This window comes from Rhinopithecus roxellana, chromosome 12 (genome assembly GCF_007565055.1).
Source record: "Rhinopithecus roxellana isolate Shanxi Qingling chromosome 12, ASM756505v1, whole genome shotgun sequence".
NCBI lineage: Eukaryota > Metazoa > Chordata > Mammalia > Primates > Cercopithecidae > Rhinopithecus > Rhinopithecus roxellana.
The window spans coordinates 129,161,334-129,183,030 of record NC_044560.1 but is presented as its reverse complement, the minus strand read 5'-3'; the positions used below and the strand labels follow the sequence as shown (position 1 = coordinate 129,183,030).

The window sequence follows — 21,697 nt, the reverse complement described above, 5'->3', positions numbered from 1 at the left end:
CATTCTAGGAATATTTGACCTCAAGGCTAATGATGATGGTAGTAATATAGCAGCTGACATTGGTTCGTCTGTGTGTGGCATCTTTTTTCATTGACTGCACTAAAACTTTAAAAGAATGGTATGAAGCAAGCTCTCTCATACTTCAGGATATGAAAAAAGAACAAACTACACCCAAGCACAGTGAATGAAGGGAACAATATGGATTAGAGTGGATAAAAACAAAATGGAGAATGGAAAAAGAATACAGAAAATTAATGAAACCAAAGTTGATTCTTCAAAATAAAATCAACAAAATTGACGACCATTAAGTAGACTAAGAAAAAAAGAGAGAAAATTAAAATTACTAAAATCAGAAATGAAAATGGAGTCTGAGCATGGGGGGTCATATTTTCATCTTAACACTTTAGGAGGTCACAATCCAAGGATTCCTTGAGGCCAGGTGTTTGGACCAGCATAGGTAACCTGGGGAGACCCTGTCTCTACAAAAAAAATTTAAAACTTATTAGCTGGGCATAGTGGCATACATCTGTAGTCCTAGTATTTTGGGATGCTGAAGGAGGAGAATTGCTTGTGCCCAGGAGCTTGAGGCTGCAGTGAGGCATAGTCACACCACTGTATTTCAGCCTGGGCTGGCTTACAGATTGAGCGCCTGTCTCTCCGTCTAAAAAAAGAAAGGAAAAAAGAAAATGAAATGATTACTACCAATTCTGATAAAATAATGATTATGAAAGTACTATAAATAATTGTATGCCAATAAATTGGATAACCTAGATGGAATACACAAATTCCTAGAAAAAGGCAAAAATATGAATAGAACTATAATCAGTAATAAGATTGACTCAATAAAAGCATTTGAAGAAATTCAATATTTTTTCATAATAAAAACATTCTAACTAAGAATGGAAGGAAACAACCTCATCATAAAGGCAATATGTGAAAAACTCCATGCTAATATCATACTCAATGGAGAAAGACTGAAAGCTTTCCCTGTATGAGCAGGAACAAGACAAGAATGCTGCTTTTGACACTTCTATTCAATGTAGTATGGAAAAGTCTAGTCAGAAAAATTAGATGAGAATTTTTAAAAAGACATTCAAATTGGATGAAAGGAGTAAAATTATTTCTATTCTCCGATAAGTTGAACTTATATGTAGAAATTCCTAAAGATGGAACAAACCTATTAGAAGTAATAAATGAATTCAGTAATGTTGCACAATACAAAATCAACATTCAAACATCAGTTGTATTTCAATACGCTAACCATGAACAATCTGAAGGGAAATTAAGGCAAAATTTTGATTTGTATTAATATCAAAAAGAATAAAATATTTAGGAATAAGTTTATCCAAAGAGGTGAAATGATTATCCCTGAAATCCATAAAATATTGCTTAACGATGACATCAACAAAATGAAAGACATTTTGTTTTCATGAATTAGAAGACTCACTATTGTTAGGAGGACAATGCCACCCAAAGTGAGCTGCAGATTCAATACAATTCCTATCAGAATCTCAGTGACATTTTTGCAGTAAAAGAAAAATCCATCCTAAAATTTATGTTGAAACTCATGACCCTAAATACACAAACAACTTTGAAAAGGAAGAATGAAGCTGGAGAACTCACACTTCCTGATTTCAGGATTTACAACAAAGCCCCCATAACCAATACAGTGTGGTACTGGCATAAAGGAGGACATAGAAATTAATGAAATGGAAGAGAGAGCCCAGAAAGAAATACTTGCATATATGTCCAAATGATTTTATTCGAGTGTGCCAAGATCGTTCAATGGGGAAAGGATAGTGTTCTCACCAAATGATATTGGAAAAGCTGGATATCCAAGGCAAGAATGAGTGGAACCTTTACCTAACATCATATACAAAAATTAACCCACAATAGATCAAAGATCTACATGTAAGAACAAAAACTATACAACTCTCAGAAGAAAACACAGGAGAAAAGCTTCATGATATTGGATTTCACAATGATTTCTGGGTTGTAACAACAAAAGCATAGGCAACAAATAAAATGGATAAATTGGACTTCATAAAAATCAAAACCTTTTATATATCAAAGAACATTAACAAGAAAGTAAAAAAGCAACCCATGAAACGAGAAAAATATTTGCGAATTATAAGTGTGATAAGAAATTAATTTCCAGAATACATGAAAAGCTAGCAAACATCCAAAAACCCAATTAAAAAATGAGCAAAGGATTAAAATAGAGTTTCTCCAAGGAAGATATACAAATATCCAATAAGCCCATTCAAAACTCCTCAGCATCACGAATACTTAGAGATATGGAAATCAAAACCACAGTGTGACACCACCTCACACACTTTAGGATGGCTTTGATAAACAGTAACAATGACAGCAGCACAAAACAACAAGTGTTTTCTTTTTTATTTATTTATTTATTTATTTATTTATTTATTTATTTATTTTTATTATACTTTAAGTTCTAGGGTACATGTGCATAACGTGCAGGTTTGTTACATATGTATATTTGTGCCATGTTGGTGTGCTACACCCATCAACTCGTCAGCACCCATCAATTCATCATTTATATCATGTATAACTCCCCAATGCAATCCCTCCCCCCTCCCCCCTCCCCCCTCCCCATGATAGGCCCCAGTGTGTGATGTTCCCCTTCCCGAGTCCACGTGATCTCATTGTTCAGTTCCCACCTATGAGTGAGAACATGCGTTGTTTGGTTTTCTCTTCTTGTGATAGTTTGCTAAGAATGATGGTTTCCAGCTGCATCCATGTCCCTACAAAGGACGCAAACTCATCCTTTTTTATGGCTGCATAATATTCCATGGTGTATATGTGCCACATTTTCTTAATCCAGTCTGTCACAGATGGACATTTGGGTTGATTCCAAGTCTTTGCTATTGTGAATAGTGCCACAATAAACATACGTGTGCATGTGTCTTTACAGCAGCATGATTTATAATCCTTTGGGTATATACCCAGTAGTGGGATGGCTGGGTCATATGGTACATCTAGTTCTAGATCCTTGAGGAATCGCCATACTGTTTTCCATAATGGTTAAGCTAGTTTACAATCCCACCAACAGTGTAAAAGTGTTCCTATTTCTCCACATCCTTTCCAGCACCTGTTGTTTCCTGACTTTTTAATGATTGCCATTCTAACTGGTGTGAGATGGTATCTCATTGTGGTTTTGATTTGCATTCCTCTGATGGCCAGTGATGCTGAGCATTTTTTCATGTGTCTGTTGGCTGTATGAATGTCTTCTTTTGAGAAATGTCTGTTCATATCCTTTGCCCACTTTTTGATGGGGTTGTTTGTTTTTTTCTTGTAAATTTGTTTGAGTTCTTTGTAGATTCTGGATATTAGCCCTTTGTCAGATGAGTAGATTGCAAAAATTTTCTCCCATTCTGTAGGTTGTCTGTTCACTATGATGGTAGTTTCTTTTGCTGTGCAAAAGCTCTTTAGTTTAATTAGATCCCATTTGTCAATTTTGGCTTTTGCTGCCTTGCTTTTGGTGTTTTAGACATGAAGTCCTTGCCCATGCCTATGTCCTGAATGGTACTACCTAGATTTTCTTCTAGGGTTTTTATGGTATTAGGTCTAACATTTAAGTCTCTAATCCATCTTGAATTAATCTTCGTATAAGGAGTAAGGAATGGATCCAGTTTCAGCTTTCTACTTATGGCTAGCCAATTTTCCCAGCACCATGTATTAAATAGGGAATCCTTTCCCCATTTCTTGTTTCTCTCAGGTTTGTCAAAGATCAGATGGCTGTAGATGTGTGGTATTATTTCTGAGGACTCTGTTCTGTTCCATTGGTCTATAGCTCTGTTTTGGTACCAGTACCATGCTGTTTTGGTTACTGTAGGCTTGTAGAATAGTTTGAAGTCAGGTAGCGTGACGCCTCCAGCTTTGTCCTTTTGACTTAGGATTGTCTTGGCAATGCGGGCTCTTTTTTGGTTCCATATGAACTTTAAAGCAGTTTTTTCCAATTCTGTGAAGAAACTCATTGGTAGATTGATGGGGATGGCATTGAATCTATAAATAACCTTGGGCAGTATGGCCCTTTTCACAATAATGATTCTTCCTATCCATGAGCATGGTATGTTCTTCCATTTGTTTGTGTCCTCTTTGATTTCACTGAGCAGTGGTTTGTAGTTCTCCTTGAAGAGGTCCTTTACATCCCTTCTAAGTTGGATTCCTAGGTATTTTATTCTTTTTGAAGCAATTGTGAATGGAAGTTCATTCCTGATTTGCTCTCTGCTTGTCTGTTACTGGTGTATAAGAATGCTTGTGATTTTTGCACATTAGTTGTGTATCCTGAGACTGCTGAAGTTGCTTATCAGCTTAAGGAGATTTTTGGCTGAGACGATGGGGTTTTCTAAATATACAATCATGTCATCTGCAAACAGGGACAATTTGACTTCTTCTTTTCCTAACTGAATACCCCTGATTTCTTTCTGTTGCCTGATTGCTCTAGCCAGAACTTCCAACACTATGTTGAATAGGAGTGGTGATAGAGGGCATCCCTGTCTTGTGCCAGTTTTCAAAGGGAATTTTTCCAGTTTTTGCCCATTCAGTATGATATTAGCTGTGGGTTTGTCATAAATAGCTCTTATTATTTTGAGGTACGTTCCATCAATACCGAATTTATTGAGCGTTTTTAGCATGAGGGGCTGTTGAATTTTGTCAAAAGCCTTTTCTGCAGCTATTGAAATAATCATGTGGTTCTTGTCTTTGGTTCTGTTTATATGCTGGATTACGTTTATTGATTTGCGAATGTTGAACCAGCCTTGCATCCCAGGGATGAAGCCCACTTGATCATGGTGGATAAGCTTTTTGATGTGCTGCTGAATCCGGTTTGCCAGTATTTTATTGAGGATTTTTGCATCGATGTTCATCAGGGATATTGGTCTAAAATTCTCTTTTTTGTTGTGTCTCTGCCAGGCTTTGGTATCAGGATGATGTTGGCCTCATAAAATAAGTTAGTGAGGATTCCCTCTTTTTCTATTGATTGGAATAGTTTCAGAAGGAATGGTACCAGCTCCTCCTTGTACCTCTGGTAGAATTCAGCTGTGAATCCATCTGGTCCTGGACTTTTTTTGGTGGGTAGGCTAATAATTGTTGCCTCAATTTCAGAGCCTGCTATTGGTCTATTCAGGGATTCAACTTCTTCCTGGTTTAGTCTTGGGAGAGTGTAAGTGTCCAGGAAATTATCCATTTCTTCTAGATTATCTAGTTGGTTTTATAATATTCTCTGATGGTAGTTTGTATTTCTGTGGGGTCCGTGGTGATATCCCCTTTATCATTGTTTATTGCATCTATTTGATTCCTCTCTCTTTTCTTCTTTATTCGCCTTGCTAGCGGTCTGTCAATTTTGTTGATCTTTTCAAAAAACCAACTCCTGGATTCATTGATTTTTTAGAGCGTTTTTTGTGTCTCTATCTCCTTCAGTTCTGCTCTGATCTTAGTTATTTCTTGCCTTCTGCTAGCTTTTGAATGTGTTTGCTCTTGCCTCTCTAGTTCTTTTAATTGTGATGTTAGAGTGTCAATTTTAGATCTTTCCTGCTTTCTCTTGTGGGCATTTAGTGCTATCAATTTCCCTCTACACACTGCTTTAAATGTGTCCCAGAGATTCTGGTATGTTGTATCTTCGTTCTCATTGGTTTCAAAGAACATCTTTATTTCTGCTTTCATTTAGTTACGTACCCAGTAGTCATTCAGGAGCAGGTTGTTCAGTTTCCATGTAGTTGAGCGGTTTTGATTGAGTTTCTTAGTCCTGAGTTCTAGTTTGATTGCACTGTGGTCTGAGAGACAGTTTGTTATAATTTCTGTTCTTATACATTTGCTGAGGAGTGCTTTACTTCCAATTATGTGGTCAATTTTGGAATAAGTGCGATGTGGTGCTGAGAAGAATGTATATTCTTTTGATTTGGGGTGGAGAGTTCTATAGATGTCTATTAGGTCTGCTTGGTGCAGAGATGAGTTCAATTCCTGGATATCCTTGTTAACTTTCTGTCTCGTTGATCTGTCTAATGTTGACAGTGGAATGTTGAAGTCTCCCATTATTATTGTATGGGAGTCTAAGTCTCTTTGTAAGTCTCTAAGGACTTTCTTTATGAATCTGGGTGCTCCTGTATTGGGTGCATATATATTTAGGATAGTTAGCTCTTCCTGTTGAATTGATCCCTTTACCATTATGTAATGGCCTTCTTTGTCTCTTTTGATCTTTGATGATTTAAAGTCTGTTTTATCAGAGACTAGGATTGCAACCCCTGCTTTTTTTTTTGTTTTCCATTTGCTTGGTAGATCTTCCTCCATCCCTTTATTTTGAGCCTATGTATGTCTCTGCATGTGAGATGGGTCTCCTGAATACAGCAGACTGATGGGTCTTGACACTTTATCCAGTTTGCCAGTCTGTGTCTTTTAATTGGAGCATTTAGTCCATTGACATTTAAGGTTAATATTGTTATGAGTGAACTTGATCCTGCCATTATGATATTAACTGGTTATTTTGCTCGTTAGTTGATACAGTTTCTTCCTAGCCTCGATGGTCTTTACATTTTGGCATGTTTTTGCAACGGCTGGTACCAGTTGTTCCTTTCCATGTTTAGGGTTTCCTTCAGGGTGTCTTGTAAGGCAGGCCTGGTGGTGACAAAATCTCTAAGCATTTGCTTCTCTGTAAAGGATTTTATTTCTCCTTCACTTATGAAACTTAGTTTGGCTGGATATGAAATTCTGGGTTGAAAATTCTTTTCTTTAAGAATGTTGAATATTGGCCCCCACTCTCTTCTGGCTTGTAGAGTTTCTGCCGAGAGATCTTCTGTTAGTCTGATGGGCTTCCCTTTGTGGGTTACTCGACCTTTCTCTCTGGCTGCCCTTAAGATTTTTTCCTTCATTTCAACTTTGGTGAATCTGGCAATGATGTGTCTTGGAGTTGCTCTTCTGGAGGAGTATCTTTGTGGCGTTCTCTGTATTTCCTGAATTTGAATGTTGGCCTGCCCTACTAGGTTGGGGAAGTTCTCCTGGATGATTTCCTGAAGAGTGTTTTCCAACTTGGTTCCATTTTCCCCCTCACTTTCAGGCACCCCAATCAGAGGTAGATTTGGTCTTTTTACATAATCCCATACTTCTTGCAGGCTTTGTTCATTTCTTTTTCTTCTTTTTTCTTTTGGTTTCTCTTCTCGCTTCATTTCATTCATTTGATCCTCAATTGCTGATACTCTTTCTTCCAGTTGATCGAGTCGGCTTGTGCATTTGTCACGTATTTCTCGTGTCATGGTTTTCATCTCTGTCATTTCGTTTATGACCTTCTCTGCATTAATTAGTCTAGCTGTCAATTCTTCCACTCCTTTTTCAAGATTTTTAGTTTCTTTGCGTTGGGTACGTAATTCCTCCTTTAGCTCTGAGAAGTTTGATGGACTGAAGCCTTCTTCTCTCATCTTGTCAAAGTCATTCTCTGACCAGCTTCGATCCGTTGCTGGCGATGGGCTGCACTCCTTTGCAGGGGGAGATGTGCTCTTATTTTTTGAATTTCCAGCTTTTCTGCCCTGCTTTTTCCCCATCTTTGTGGTTTTATCTGTCTCTGGTCTTTGATGATGGTGACGTACTGATGGGGTTTTGGTGTAGGTGTCCTTCCTGTTTGATAGTTTTCCTTCTGACAGTTAGGACCCTCAGCTATGTGTCTGTTGGAGATTGCTTGAGGTCCACTCCAGACCCTGTTTTCCTGGGTATCAGCAGCAGAGGTTGCAGAAGATAGAATATTGCTGAATAGCAAATGTACCTGTCTGATTCTTCCTTTGGAAGCTTCCTCTCAGGGGTGTACTCCACCCTGTGAGGTGTGGGGTGTCAGACTGCCCCTAGTGGGGGATGTCTCCCAGTTAGGCTACTCAGGGGTCAGTGACCCACTTGAGCAGGCAGTCTGTCCGATCTCAGATCTCAACCTCCGTGTTGGGAGATCCACTGCTCTCTTCAAAGCTGTCAGACAGAGTCGTTTGCATCTGCTCAGGCCTCTGCTGCTTCCCCTGTTGATTTTTTAGCTGTGCCCTGCCCCCAGAGGTGGAGTCTATAGAGACAGGAAGGTTTCCTTGAGTTGCTGTGAGCTCCACCCAGTTCGAGCTTCCCAGCGGCTTTGTTTACCTACTTAAGCCTCAGCAATGGCGGGCACCCCTCCCCCAGCCTCGCTGCTGCCTTGCGGTTAGATCGCCGCAGACTGCTGTGTTAGCAATGAGGGAGGCTCCATGGGCGCTGGAGCCTCCCGGCCAGGTGAGGGATATATTCTTCTGCTGTGCCCGTTTGCTTAATGCGCGGTATTGGTGTGGGAATTACCCAATTTTCCAGGTGTTGTGTGTCTCAGTTCCCCTGGCTAGGAAAAGGGATTCCCTTCCCCCTTGCGCTTCCCAGGTGAGGCTATGCCTCGCCCTGCTTCAGCTCTCGCTGGTCAGGCTGCAGCAGCTGACCAGCACCGATTGTCCGGCACTCCCTAGTGAGATGACCCAGTACCTCAGTTGAAAATGCAGAAATCACCAGTCTTCTGTGTCGCTCGCGCTGGGAGTTGGAGACTGGAGCTATTCCTATTCGGCCATCTTGCTCCCAACCCAAGTGTTTTCCAATAGACGGAAAAGTTGGAGCTCTAGTGCATTACTGATGGGAATGGGAAATGTTATAGCCACTGTAAAACGTGGTGTGGCTGTTTCTCAAAAAATTAAAGAATAAATTACCATTTGATCTAGCAATTCCACTTCTGGACATACTCCCTATAGAATTGAAAGAAATTTGGATAATTATTTGTACATTGATGTTCAGAGAAGCATTACACACAATAGCCAAAAAATGGAAACAGTGGAAAAGTCCATTGAAAGATAAGTGGGTAGGGAAATGAGGTATATCTATACATCGAAATGTTATTCAACCTTAACAAAGAATAAAATTCCAGTACATCGTGCAAAATCGATGAACCTGAAGACATTATGCTAATAATTAGCCAGACACAAAAGGATAATTATTACATAATTCCATTTGTAAAAGATGTAATAGCCAGTTAAATAGAGACAGAAAGTAGTATGGTGGGTGCTAAGGGTTAGGGGAAGAAGGAGTGAGAGTTACTGTTTCTTGGGTATAGAGGTTTAATATGGTAAGAGGAAAAAGTTCCGGAAATGGATAGTGTGATGGTTACACAACACTAAATTGCACACTTAGAAATAGTGATAAGCCTTATATTAGATATATAAAAAGTGTCCTGGCAGTCTTACACTGTATAAATACACACTTTTTGGTATTGCCCCTTTCTGCCATGCAGAGCCCCAGAGGTGAATCTCCCTATTTCTCCAAGTGTACATCACTCACTGGCCTCTGCACTGTGTCCCAGTGCTGTGCATACAGCCTCACACAGCCGGTGACTTCAGAGCCAGGAAACAGCTCAAGAGTCTGCCCCGAGGCGCCCTCTTTTCTTATTTCCATGCAGCCTAGGCTTCACTTCATCTGTCAGCTCGATTTAGCCGAATTCAGGAGAGGCCACCAGGGCTCTTTCTCCACACATGCTGGTCCCACCCCTAGTGGAGTCAGGCAGGACCAGTCACTGGAGAAGCCTGGAGCAGAGCAGGAAGCAGTCTGAGCTGCTCCTCTCTCATCCAAGGGGCTTCCTCCTCTGATTTCAGGGGAAAATGTGAGCTTGTTTCAAAGCCTCAGATGTTCCTTGTAGCTCATGGAGTAGGTAAAAGAAAACAAAGAAGTGGTAGAAAGGGATGTGTTGGTGACAGCGAGAAAAAACTTAACCTTGAGGACCCTCCTTCTTGTCCCTCTGTGAAGTCTCTTCCACCACATAGGGCTCAGGACTGACAAAGCCCCCTCCCAACCTTTCTTAGCCTGGACACAAGGTCAGCCATGAGAAAACAGAAACTCAAGGAAAGGAGAGTCTATAGAGACAAATTAGGGGGGTTCAAGAGGAGAATTTAGGATTTGCTTCTGCCCATGGGACACAGGCTGGGAATAAAAATGTTTTCCTGACTCTTCTCTGAAAGCCAGATAGACTCACCTATAACCCTATTGCCAATGGTGCAGGGATCCACTTAACAGAGACTTTGATCATCTTGAATGTGGAACGTTCGCTGCCAGTGGCTGAGTTACGAGCAGAGCAACCATAGAGCCCGCTATGCTTTGTAGTAATTTTGGGGGTAGAGAGCTCTTGTCCTTATTGCAGAAACTTCCCATTAATCATCCAAGAGTACTCCGCCGGTGGGTTAGATTCCGTGAAGCAGTACAAGTAGAGGTTTTCTCCTGTACTGTAATAGGTGAATGGAGACAAAATGCTGGGGAGGTGTGGACCATCTGGAGTAAAGAGAATAAAGCCACAGGTGATGTCATCTGAGGGAAGGAGATGCTCCTGGTCTCTTAAGGGACCAGTGTCCCTCTGAGCCAAGACACACCCTCAAGGCCCAGCCAAACCACTTCTGTGTTCACTGAGTCGAGGCCTGAGGTATTCACGTGTTTCTCCCATCATGGGCTATAGAACCCAAGTCTCCCATGATGAGAGCATCTCCTCCCCTTATATTCTTGGCTAAGGCTGTTCCTACCCAGGTTTTCCCAGGGCAGGGAGTCATGACCAGCTCGGGTGCCAGAAATAAAAGTGTCTGTACTTGGACCTGAGAGAGACTGAGATGCCTGGCCTCTGGTCATTTGGATTTTATCTGGTGGCCTGGTTCACAGAAGAACCAAAGATACAAAGGAGATCCAGGGTGACTGGGTCACTGGGGATGCTACCAACTCGGTACTGTATTTCACATTCATAGGGTCCTGTGTCATTTCTTGTGACATTGGCTAGAATGAGGATCCTAGTTTTACCGGGTTGCTTTAGCCTGGGACTGACCGGGAGACTCTGACCATTTACCCACCACACGTAGGTGTAGCCTTGAGTCTTAGGTTCACAGTTAAGGCTACAACATTCTTATTCTCCATGGGGTTGAAGTTGTTGCTGGTGATGTAGGGCTTGGGCAGTTCCGCTGTGTGGATAACAGAGAGAAGATTGTCCTGTGTGGCATCTTTGATTCCTCCACAGGCATCCTTCAATCAGAGTTGACATCTCCTACCTCTCAGCCCACCCGAGTCCTTGAAAGACAATAGCTGGTGCGTGTGTCACAGGACAGATGCATGATGGTCTAAGGGCTCAAAGACTGTGAGGCCACCTGCTCTGTCTTACGGAAGCACAGACTTTCTCAAGTGTGAATTTAGCAGTAGTATTGGGTCATGGACAGACACGTCAGTGGGAGCCACAGCCCCTGGTACCCCTCCCAGTCTCTCTCAAATCAGCTGTCTGGCTGGCTCACCTTGGGTTCCTTACCTAGAATGTGCAACTGCTGGGCCTCTTCCAAATTCCATCCCACTTTGCCCCCCTAGATGTGATTTCTCTGCAGCTTCCATTTCCAAGGACATTCTAGAGATGAGTAATAATGGGACTTCCCATTATTACTCATTGAAATTCAAGACATTTCATTGTCTTGAAACCCTGAAGATACTGAGCAGACTGGCCTGGGACTGGATGTTTCAGCAGAAAGAAGACAGGGTAGACCAGAGTCAAGACTGGAGGTCAGTTCAGTCATCAGGCAGTGGAGGCACAAGGTGGGGCAGTTTTCTGCAGGTGTTTCATGATGACTTACTTGAGCCAGTGACCTCCAAAGACAGAGGAGAGTGCAAGGAATGATCTAGAAAGAGTGAAGGGGACAGGCAAGAGCTGGTGGCTTTGGAGCAGAGCCATGTTCCCTGTTCTGGGTTCTTTAAGTTTCCTCTCCTTCTGCAGAGAGCAGGTGAGGACTATGTGGATTTTTTCACAAATACATCTGGAGATTTTCAAATGCGGAACTCACTGGTGGAAAGAGTGGGAATGAACTGCTGGAAATCTGATCCTCATGGACCATGTGTATTTGATGGATATGAGACAAATTTGGGGAGAAGTTTTGCAAATATTTTCTTTCATTGGACACTCTAGTCTCTGATTCCATGGGTTTGACTACTCTAGGGACCTCATGTAAATGGATTCTAGAGTGAATCTGAGAAGAGACTGCTTGTTGCCAGGAGCTGGGAGTGGGGAGAATCAGAAGTTGTTCATGGGTGTGCAGTTTCAGTCATGCAAGATGGGGATGTTCTAGAGATCTGCTGTACAGCTTAATGCCTACAGTTCACAGATTGAGTGTTTCTTATGCATAAGACTTAGGACAAAAAGTGTTTTGGATTTCTGACCTTTTTTGATTCTGAAACATTTGTCACATACTTACTGGTTCAGCATCCCAAATCTAAAAAATTCAAAATCTAAAATGCTCTGGTGAGCATTTCTTTTCAGCATCAGTTAAGTACGCCAAAGTGGGAGGTGATAAGCCAAATAAATTCATGTCTTTTTTTTTTTTTCTCTCACCACGTTTCTAGCTTTGTGATTGGTTTTTAGTCGATTACGTACTGCTCATGCTGCACTTGTATAGTTTTGAAGGCTTTGGGATGTGAGATATAATGATTGCTATTTTCTATGTTATCAAAACTTTCCACGTTTCCATGGTTGCATTTTTTCCTCAGTGTCTCTGTTGTGTCAGACATTAATAAGAGCCTGTCAGGTCAGATTTAGGACAGGTTTTTGTAATTCTGCAAAAAATGTTACTGGGATTCTGGTAGGGGTTGCGTTGAATCTGCAGCTCACTTTGGGTAGTATTGTCTTCCTAACAATATTGATTCTTCCAATCCATGAAAATGAAATGTTTTTCCAAATATTGATGTTGTCTTTAATGTCTTTCAGTAACACTTTGCAGTTTTCATGGTATAACACTTAGACGTTTTTGGTTAAACTTATTCCAAAATATTTTATTCCTTTTGATGTTAATGTGAATTGAAATTCTTTTCTTAATTTCCTTTCAGATTGTTCATTGTTACTGTATAGTGTAAAGAATGATGTCAAAAGAGTGAAGGGGACAGGCAAAAGCTGGTGGTTTTGAAGCAGAAACATATGCCCTGTCCTGGGTTTTTGATTTTCCCTCTCCCTTTGCAGAGGGCAGGTGGCTCTTCCCTGATGGTCAGATAGACTTCCCTGGAAAACATATTGCCAGTGCTCCAGGGATCCAATTACCATGCACTATGATCTTCTTGATTATGAGATTTGTTCCACCAGTAGCTGAGTTATGCATGAAACAGACATAGACCATTCTATATGTTTTAGTGATTTGAGGGATAAGGAACACTTGTGCTGATTTCTGGAACTTCCCATCAATCAGCCAAGAATGCTCTGCCAGTGGGTGAGAGTCTGTGAGGCAGGAGAGCTTGGAGAATTCCCCTGGATGGTAATAGGTGTATGAAGAAGCAATGATGGGGACACTCAGGCCAACTGGAGCAAAGAGAATAAAGTCACAGGTGATATTGTCAGAGGAAAGGGAAAATCCTGGTCTATGGAAGGGCCACAGTGACCCTGCGAGCTAAGTCACAACACTGAAATCCAAGCCAAATCCCTGCTGTGTTCACTGATCTGGAGCCTGAGACATTCACCTGTTTCTCCCATCATAAACTGTGGACCCTAAGTCTCCCATGACAGGAGCAGCCTCTTCTCTCCCATTGTGGATCAAGTCTAAGCCTACTCTTAGTAGTCATGGCCAGCTTTGATGTCCAGGGGTAAAGGTCTCTGTACTTGGACCTGAGAGGGACCGAGAGGCCTGGCCTCTGGCCATGTGTATTTGGGATGGCAGCCTGGCTCACAGAGGAACAGAAGATACTCACAGATGAGATTCAGGGTGACTGGGTCACTGTGGCTAGAACTCACTGGGCTCTTCACTTCACATTCATAGGGTCCTGCAGTATACTTTGTGACACCAAATAGAAGAGGATACTGTTGTTTTCGGACAGCTGCAACCTGGGACTGATAGGGAGGCTCTGACCATTTATCCACCACAGGTAGCTTGCGTTCTGATTGTCAGGATCACAGGATAAGATCACAGTCTCCATAGCCTCCCTGGGATTTAAGTTGCTGCTGGAGATGGAGGGCTTGGGAGTCTCCACTGTGGAGAAAACAGAGAGAAGATTGCCCTATGTGGCACCTTTGATTTCTCCAAAGACATTTTTCAATTAGAGATGGCATTTCCCACCTCTCAGCTAACCCAAGTCCTTAAAAGCCCATGTCAGATGTGTGTGTTACAAGACAGATGCATGGCAATCTTAGGGCATAGAGATTGTGAGGTTGCCTGCTTTATATGGGAGAAGTACAGACTTTCTCAAGTGTGAATTGAGCAGCAGTATTGGGTCATGGAAAGGCATGGGACCAGCAGTCACAGTCTCTGGTGCCCCTCTGAGTCCCTCCCTCTCCAACTCCCTGCCTGGCCACCCTGTGGTCCTCACCTGGAGCATGCAGTGCTGGGATCTTCTTAGTTTCAGTCTTACTTTGCCCCCCAAGGTATGTTTTATCTGCAGCTTCCCTTTCAAGGATATCCTAGAGATAGATGATGGAACTTCCCATTGTCCTTAAACCCTCTGGGTACTGGGAAGCCTGGCCTGGGACTGGGTACTTCAGCAGAAATGACACAGAGGAGACCAGAGTCAAGCCTGGAGGTCAGTTCAGTCATCAGGTAGTGGAGCCACAAGGTGGGGCAGTTTTCCTAGCTGTCTGGTAGTGACTGACTTGAGCCAGTGACCTCCAAAGATAGAGCAGATTCCAAGGAATGACCTACAAAGGGTGGAGGAGACAGGCAAGAGCTGATAGCTTTGGACCAAGACCATGTTCCCTGTTCTGTGTCCATGATGTTCCCTTCCCTCTGTAGAGGAAAGGTGAGGAAAATGTGGATCTTTCTAGAAATACATGTGTATGTTTGCAAATGCAGAACTGACTGGTGGAAAGGGAGAACATGAACTGATGACGAAAGTCTGGCCCTCACGGTCCATATGTGTTTGGTGGCTATTAGAACAATATTTGGGAAGAAGTCTTGCAGATATTTTCTCTCACTAGACATTCTACTCTCTGATTTTATGAGTTTGACTACTCTATGTACCTCATCTCAGGGGATTCCAAAGTGAATCAGAGAGTAGAATAGTAGTTTCCAGGAGCTGGGGTTGGGGGAATAGAGCATTGTTCCGTGGCTGTGCAGATTCAGTTAGGCAGGTTGAGGAGGTTCTAGAGATCGCCTGTACAGCTTCATGCCTATAGTTCATACAGATAAAGTGTTCTTTAGGCAGAAAGGTTAAAACCAGGTGTTTTGGATTTCTAACTTCTTTTTTTATTTTGGAATGTTTGTAGTAGATGTACTGGTTTAGCATCCCAAATCTGAAAAATTAAAAATCCAAAATGCTCCAGTGAGCACTTCTTTTCAGCATCACATCAGGAGTCAGAAGTGTTGGATTCTGGAGCATTTCAGATTTTGGATTTCTGGATTTGGGATGCTCAATTTGTAATACTGTAATTTTCCCATAAAAAGTTCTCCGGAGTTTAGACCTCATGTTATGTTCTGACTCTAGTAACAAGACAAAAAAAAAATTTGAAGGAATCATTGAAATGTTGTCATAAGTGGAAATTTTTACTGATGGTCCAAATATCTAAGATCAATTGCTGGTAGTAGTATTTCTCTTGATACCCAGTTAAGGTTGAGGTGTGGGGTGAATTCCAGCAGGATCAAATTCCAGCATGCTCGAAGAAGGATGCCAAAGGTGATTTGAAATTAGCAAGTCCTTAAGTAGAGAGAGTCCCGTTAAAAGGACAGAACTGGTCAGTGTGTCAATTAAATAAAGGGAGGAATGAAGCCAAATTAAAGGAAGTGAGTGTGTTATGTTAGTAAATATAGAAGGAACTCCCTGTTTCTAATTTCTGTGCATAGTTAGGAAAAATGCGGAGGAGCCCAAAACAGGTATGTGAAATGCTTTCTTCGTTTTCTCTTAACCTCAGGAAATACAACTAGAGTTTCAGTTTGTGTGAATTAGGAAGGGTCTAAGTGAGACGCCAATAGCTCATGTGTCCCCCACACGAAGAACCCCACTTTATGAAAATGTCATCATCATGAGGAAACAATTGTATGTGGCCCAGGCAGTAAAACCACCAGATAGCAATCCCTGGCCACCTCCAACAGGTTCCCAAAACCACCAGTATTCCCATTACGTGTGTGTCACAGCCTTGGTAGTTGTCCCACAACTACAACATTTAAAAATTGCTATTGTCAATACAAACTGTTAAATGTGAAGTAGAGTATGTTGTCCCACTTTTTTCCCCCCACTCTTTTTGAACTTTCCTATTTCACTTTTGGAAGTTTCTATTGACACATCCTCAAGCTAAGGAGTCTTTACTCAGCTGTGTGCATTCTACCAGTAAGCATTAAAAGCATTCTTCATTTCTCTAACAGCACTTTATTTTATTTTATTTTATTTTATTTCTGAGATGGAGCCTCGCTCTGTTGCCCAGGCTGGAGTGCAGTGGTACGATCTTGGCTCACTGCAAGTTCACGCCATTTTCCTGACTCAGCCTCCCATGTAGCTGGGACTACAGGCGCCCGCCACCATGCCTGGCTCATTTGTTTGTATTTTTAGTAGAGGTGGGGTTTCACCGTGTTTGCCAGTATGGTCTCGATCTCCTGACCTTGTGATCCGCCTGCCTCGCCCTCCCAAAGTGCTGGGATTACAGGCATGAGCCACTGTGCCCGGCCATCTCTGAGGGATTTTAATGAGGTGTTGACTTTTGAGTTTGTTCAGCTGTTTACTTACTGTTAGAACCGAGTGACAAATTTCAAACTTGTTATATGATTGACAGGAAACCCGGAGTCTCTAGGAGGTGACTGGAGAATGTGAGCTCCATAGTAGGCTGAGGATGGAGTGAAATGGGTGAAATGGAGTGAAGTGGGTGAAATGGGTGAAATGAGCCCATTGGCTTTGGAGACCGCAGGCCTGTCCAGCCTCTGACACCTTGGTGAGTCAGTGCAAAGATTCCAACAGTGACAGCAAACTAGCATGGCTGACTCCATCTGGCATCTAGTCTCAGGCTGGCTGTCCTCACTCATTCCTGGACATAGGCCAGGCTAACCATAGGAGGAATGTAGTTTATGGTTTAACTTTGAAGAAACAATGATAATAGTTCCTCGATAAAACTAATACCCTTATTTTGCCCAGAGATTGCCTTTGTAAAACTGGTGAAAGACCATGAGAGTAAGATTATAGGAGGGAACTGAATTCTGCTAAAATGTAGGCACAGTTTCTATAATCCCTTAATGCTCAAATGTCATTTGGCCAGAGTTTACAAAATTTTTAAGTAATTGCTCCAACAGACAACATCACTATTGTAGAACCTGAGGTTGGTCTTTTGAGATGTTTCTCATTCTTTGCATTCTGGCAACCCGCTGACCTCATCCATACCCATGACTAATGGCTCAGCCAGTCACTTGGTCCCCACCTAGAGGCGGATTCAAGCACTAACAGATCATTTCCCTCTGCCCTCAAGATTTCATCCCCAAACAGTCAGCAGTACTCATTTTTTAGTCCTGTGCCCCGAAACTATCCTTGAAAATCTCTAACCCGTGATCCACTAGGGAGGCTGATTTGAGTAATAATAAACCTCTGTCCTCCTTTTTGGCAGACTTGGCATCATTAAAATCTTTCTTTACTGCCAATCACCATCTGGATCAATTGATTTTGTTTGTGCAGGAGGCCAGAACTTGTCTGGGAATTATAAGAGTGGATGGAGGAGCTGCCTATCCCTGTCCTATGGTGTTGTCCACAGAACAGCCTAACAAAGGGACAGAGCCCTGGATGGGGATACAGTGGAAGCTCATTCTCTTAGTGACCTGGGGACATTGGCTCGAAATGAAGCCTGGGAGGAGTGGCAACTCCAGGTGATTTCTGTGCCTTTCCTATTTCCTGGGAGGTGGGCCAGGCCGCAGTGTTAGCAGGAAGGGAACAGAACAGTCAGCCTAGTTAGAGGGAGTGTCTGGGGAAGGCCTAGCGGTGAAAGAAGAAGCTGTGCAGGACAGGGCTTGCCAGTTAGAATGAAGTGGGAGGAAGATGAGGGACACAGAGAAGCAGAGAGGGGCAGAGGCAGCATGGCGGTGAACAGTGGGACCTACAGTGACTTCAGAGACCCCAGGGACCAGGTGCCCCAATTTCCAGTCCAGGACCAGGGAGCCCTCAAAACCCTCCAGTGGCCAAAGAGCTTAAGAGTGACACATGAGGTGGGATGGCTTTAGGGGCAAGAGGAAGTGGGGGGATGAATCATGAGTGTCAGCCTCTGAAGGACAAGGGACAGGTGTGGCTAAAACTTTGTAGGATTCTGCATCCAAGATCCAGTCTCTAAAGATGTTATGGATCATTCATTTCTTCATTCAATTCCTTCATTTGTTATGTGAGACCTCCTGAATGTGTGTCTCTCACTGTACTTGTGCTGTGTAGGGTGTGATTGGGGAAGGAAAACAAAGTCCTCTCTTTTATCCTGTCATGCCAGTGACATGGACACTTTGGGAAACACAGGATTTCAGGTTCAGTGATAGGGGTTAAGTACTGAGGGGGTGGCCTGGACATTTTTTGCACTGACTCTGATGGTTGCGGCAGGTGATTTAGTTCTGGAGTACAGAACTAATCAGCTGAGCATTTGCTCTCACTCCTCTGAGGTTTGGATGCCTAAGAAGAGAGGATTTCAGCCAATAAATGACTACAGGGTCCTTGGAACCCAATAAGCCCTCAATTCTGGTGGAAGAGAGGATGGGCCTGTGACTAGAGACAGACCTCACGGGACCCTGATCTGCCTTTTGCATTTGTGTGACTCTGGTTCAGTGACTGTGCCTTCCTGTGCCCCAGTTTTCTCTCAGTCAAATAAGCTAAATGACAAATGGACTGGGGCTTTTCATGCTATCTGTGAATAAACTGTAAATTATTCACAGTCACCTGACCTAATGCTTGGCACAGTGGAGGTGTTCACACAAACAGCATTTATTATTATTCACTTCCATGAGAGAACACCTTTAGGTCAGATCCCTGTGGAGAAGCTGCTGCCAGTTACATTTTCTCTCTTCTCTTTCTGCTTCGGGGGACATTAGACTTCCTAGGGAGTGTCCTAAGCCTCGCAAGGCAGTTGGCCAATGGCCTACAAAGCTTGTCTTTCTGTCCTCTCCACTCTGAGTCTCAGGTGAAGAAAGTTCTGTCCTTGCCCAGATGAGGCTCTGAGGGCTGAGCCGTAGCAGTGAGCAGCTCCAGGAGACACAGTCCTCAGACAGCTGGTGAATCCTTCATCCTAGTAAGCCCTGCCACAACCCAGCCCTGGCACAGGCTCCTCAGCTTTATCTGGAGTAAGGATTTAGGGTCAGGGGACTGGGGTTGAGGCTTCTTGGGCTGAGTTTCTCTGAGAGTATCTCAGGGGTCCTCTTAGGCAAAGCCCTACTCAGTTCTCCAGGGTCTTTCTCAGGGTCAAGTTTATGAAGAGGGCATGAGGTGCTTGGCTGAGACTGATCTCCTCCTGCTGAGCACCCCCCATCAGACTGTCCTTCCTGTGCAGCAAGTGTCTGCAGGGTCTGGAGGCAGGAAAGGAATTCTGATCTGCTGAAGTTTGTCTCTTCTGTGTGTGTCCTGCACTAAATGCCGAAACCCCAACATGGGACACACGCAGAGTGGGACACAGGCACAGTCTAGGCCTGACAATCCTGTGTGTGCAAAGTAGAAGTGACCCCCACCCCCCAACACCCAGGTATCATGTGGAATCACTCACGGTATAAGGTGAAATGTCCAGTTACTCCTTCAGTCCTATCACCTCGCTTTATGATTTCTACGGTGTAGGATCCTGCGTCCTTCTAGGTGACACTCTGGATCAGCAGGGAAGCGTTGGAATATACTGTTTCTCGTCCACTGTATGCAGGCCCAAATATAACTCTTTCAGTGTCTATTGTATATGCTGAATGTAATGGTGGAGGTCCATTATTTGCCCTTTGTACCAGAAGTAGGCAGCAGGATTCTGGGGCAAATTGTGGACAAGTAGAAGAATATCCTTCCCTTTAGAAACTTTGGTTGGCTGAGCTTCAATCGTGACTTGGGCAGTGGTGGGTGGGTTCCAGAAGATTGAAAGTGATGCTAGGAGGTGGAGAGAGTGTCAGTCAGTATTGAGACCTATGTATTGACGTGAAAAAATGGGGCCCTGGGTCCTGAGATGACCTCTTCAATCATCAGCCTTGAAGACACACACAAACACACACCCCTTTTTTGTGTGTTTGTGATTGTGTGTTTGTGTCCTACTGTCCTACTGGGTCAAGGTCAGCAGCATGACCCCCATTCCTTCAACACTTCTGACCTCGGCATTTTTCTGTTTGGAATCCTCTTCCCCAGAGGTCTGCATAGCTTCCTCCAAAATGCCCTCAGTCCTGCTCACATCAGGGCATCCTTAGACTTCTTTCTGGACACCTCCTTCAGGGACCCTGGGTCTTCCCTTTCTAACCTTTCCCTGCTCTGCTCCCTCCGGAGCTCTTGTCAACACCTGACCTCACATTCCAGATCTCTTTGCATGTCTGTCTTCCTCTCCATGAGAGCATGAGCTCCGTGAGGACAGGGACTTTTGTGATCTTGTTTGTACCCCAGTGCCTGGGACAGGCTTCAGACTCCTGTAGATGTGAGAGTTCCCAGGACCCTCCATGCGGGGGAGGGGGGGTGGTATTTTTTTTTCTTTACCCAATGGTTGAGGTTTTTTGCTGAGGACAGTGTTTCATGCCCTGCTTATATTTTCATTTGAAGTGTCATTTGATAATAGTTTTTATTATCATTTTTCAAAATGTAGTGGCCAGTGATGTTTAACCAGGAAAACAGAACACTTGAGATTTTCCTGCCTCTTACCACTTCCAGTTCAATGTGATTTTCCTGTTTTGACCCCTATTCCTCTCTGGTATATTTTCCCCTATCCAGGCTCCAACAGAGCCTTTTTTCCTGTATTTTTTTTTTTTTTTTTTTTTTTTTGAGACGGAGTCTCTTACTGTTGGCTAGGTTGGTGTGCAGTGGACAGTCTCCGTTCACTGTAACCTCTGCCTCCTGGGTTCATGCTATTCTCCTGCCTCAGCCTCCTGAGTAGCTAGGATTACAGGAGCACACCACCACACCTAGTTAATTTTTTTTGTTTTTAGTGGAGACGGGGCTTCCCTATGTTGAGCAGACTGGTCTTGAACTCCTGACCTGATGATCCACCCACCTCAGCCTCCCAAAGTGCTGACTTTTACTTTTAAGGACCCCGTTCTCTCTAGGAAACCCCATCCAATCATTCTACTTCCTCCTCCTGTCCTCTCACAGGAAGTTCTCTCCTCACCTGTGAGCAGTAGCTCCTTCCAGGTGATGTGTAGTGTGTAGGGTGGGGCTGAGAGGGGCCCCATGGCCTGTGCTGCCTGCGTGTTCTCCTCTGTGGAGATGAGCCTGGGATCCAGAAACTTTCTGAGCACGGCTGTCAGCTGTGCTGTCCTTCCGCCTTCTGTGCTGAGCCTCTTCCTGAGGGAGGAGCACTTCTCAGGCTCATGGGTGGGGTCTGTGCCCAGGACACCTCTCTGTCCCCTCCCCTCTCAGTCCTGTCTCCTTGTCCCTCCTTCTCTTTTTCATTTGTCTGTGTGTCAGGTCCCTGGGAATTGTGGAGGCCTCTGCCTCTTTCCAGCAGTGATTCTGTCACCAAATCTCAATGCACACTATGTGCAGAAACACAAACACAAAAGAGACACAAACAGACACACACAGTCACACACATACCCTGTAGGTTGGGCAAGCA

The 21,697-nt window shown here is 43.3% G+C and overlaps 1 pseudogene; it reads right to left on the bottom strand.

The window, feature by feature from the left end:
- Positions 1 to 411: 411 nt before the first annotated feature.
- Positions 412 to 21,314, bottom strand: LOC104665233 (annotated as a pseudogene).
- Positions 21,315 to 21,697: the final 383 nt, after the last annotated feature.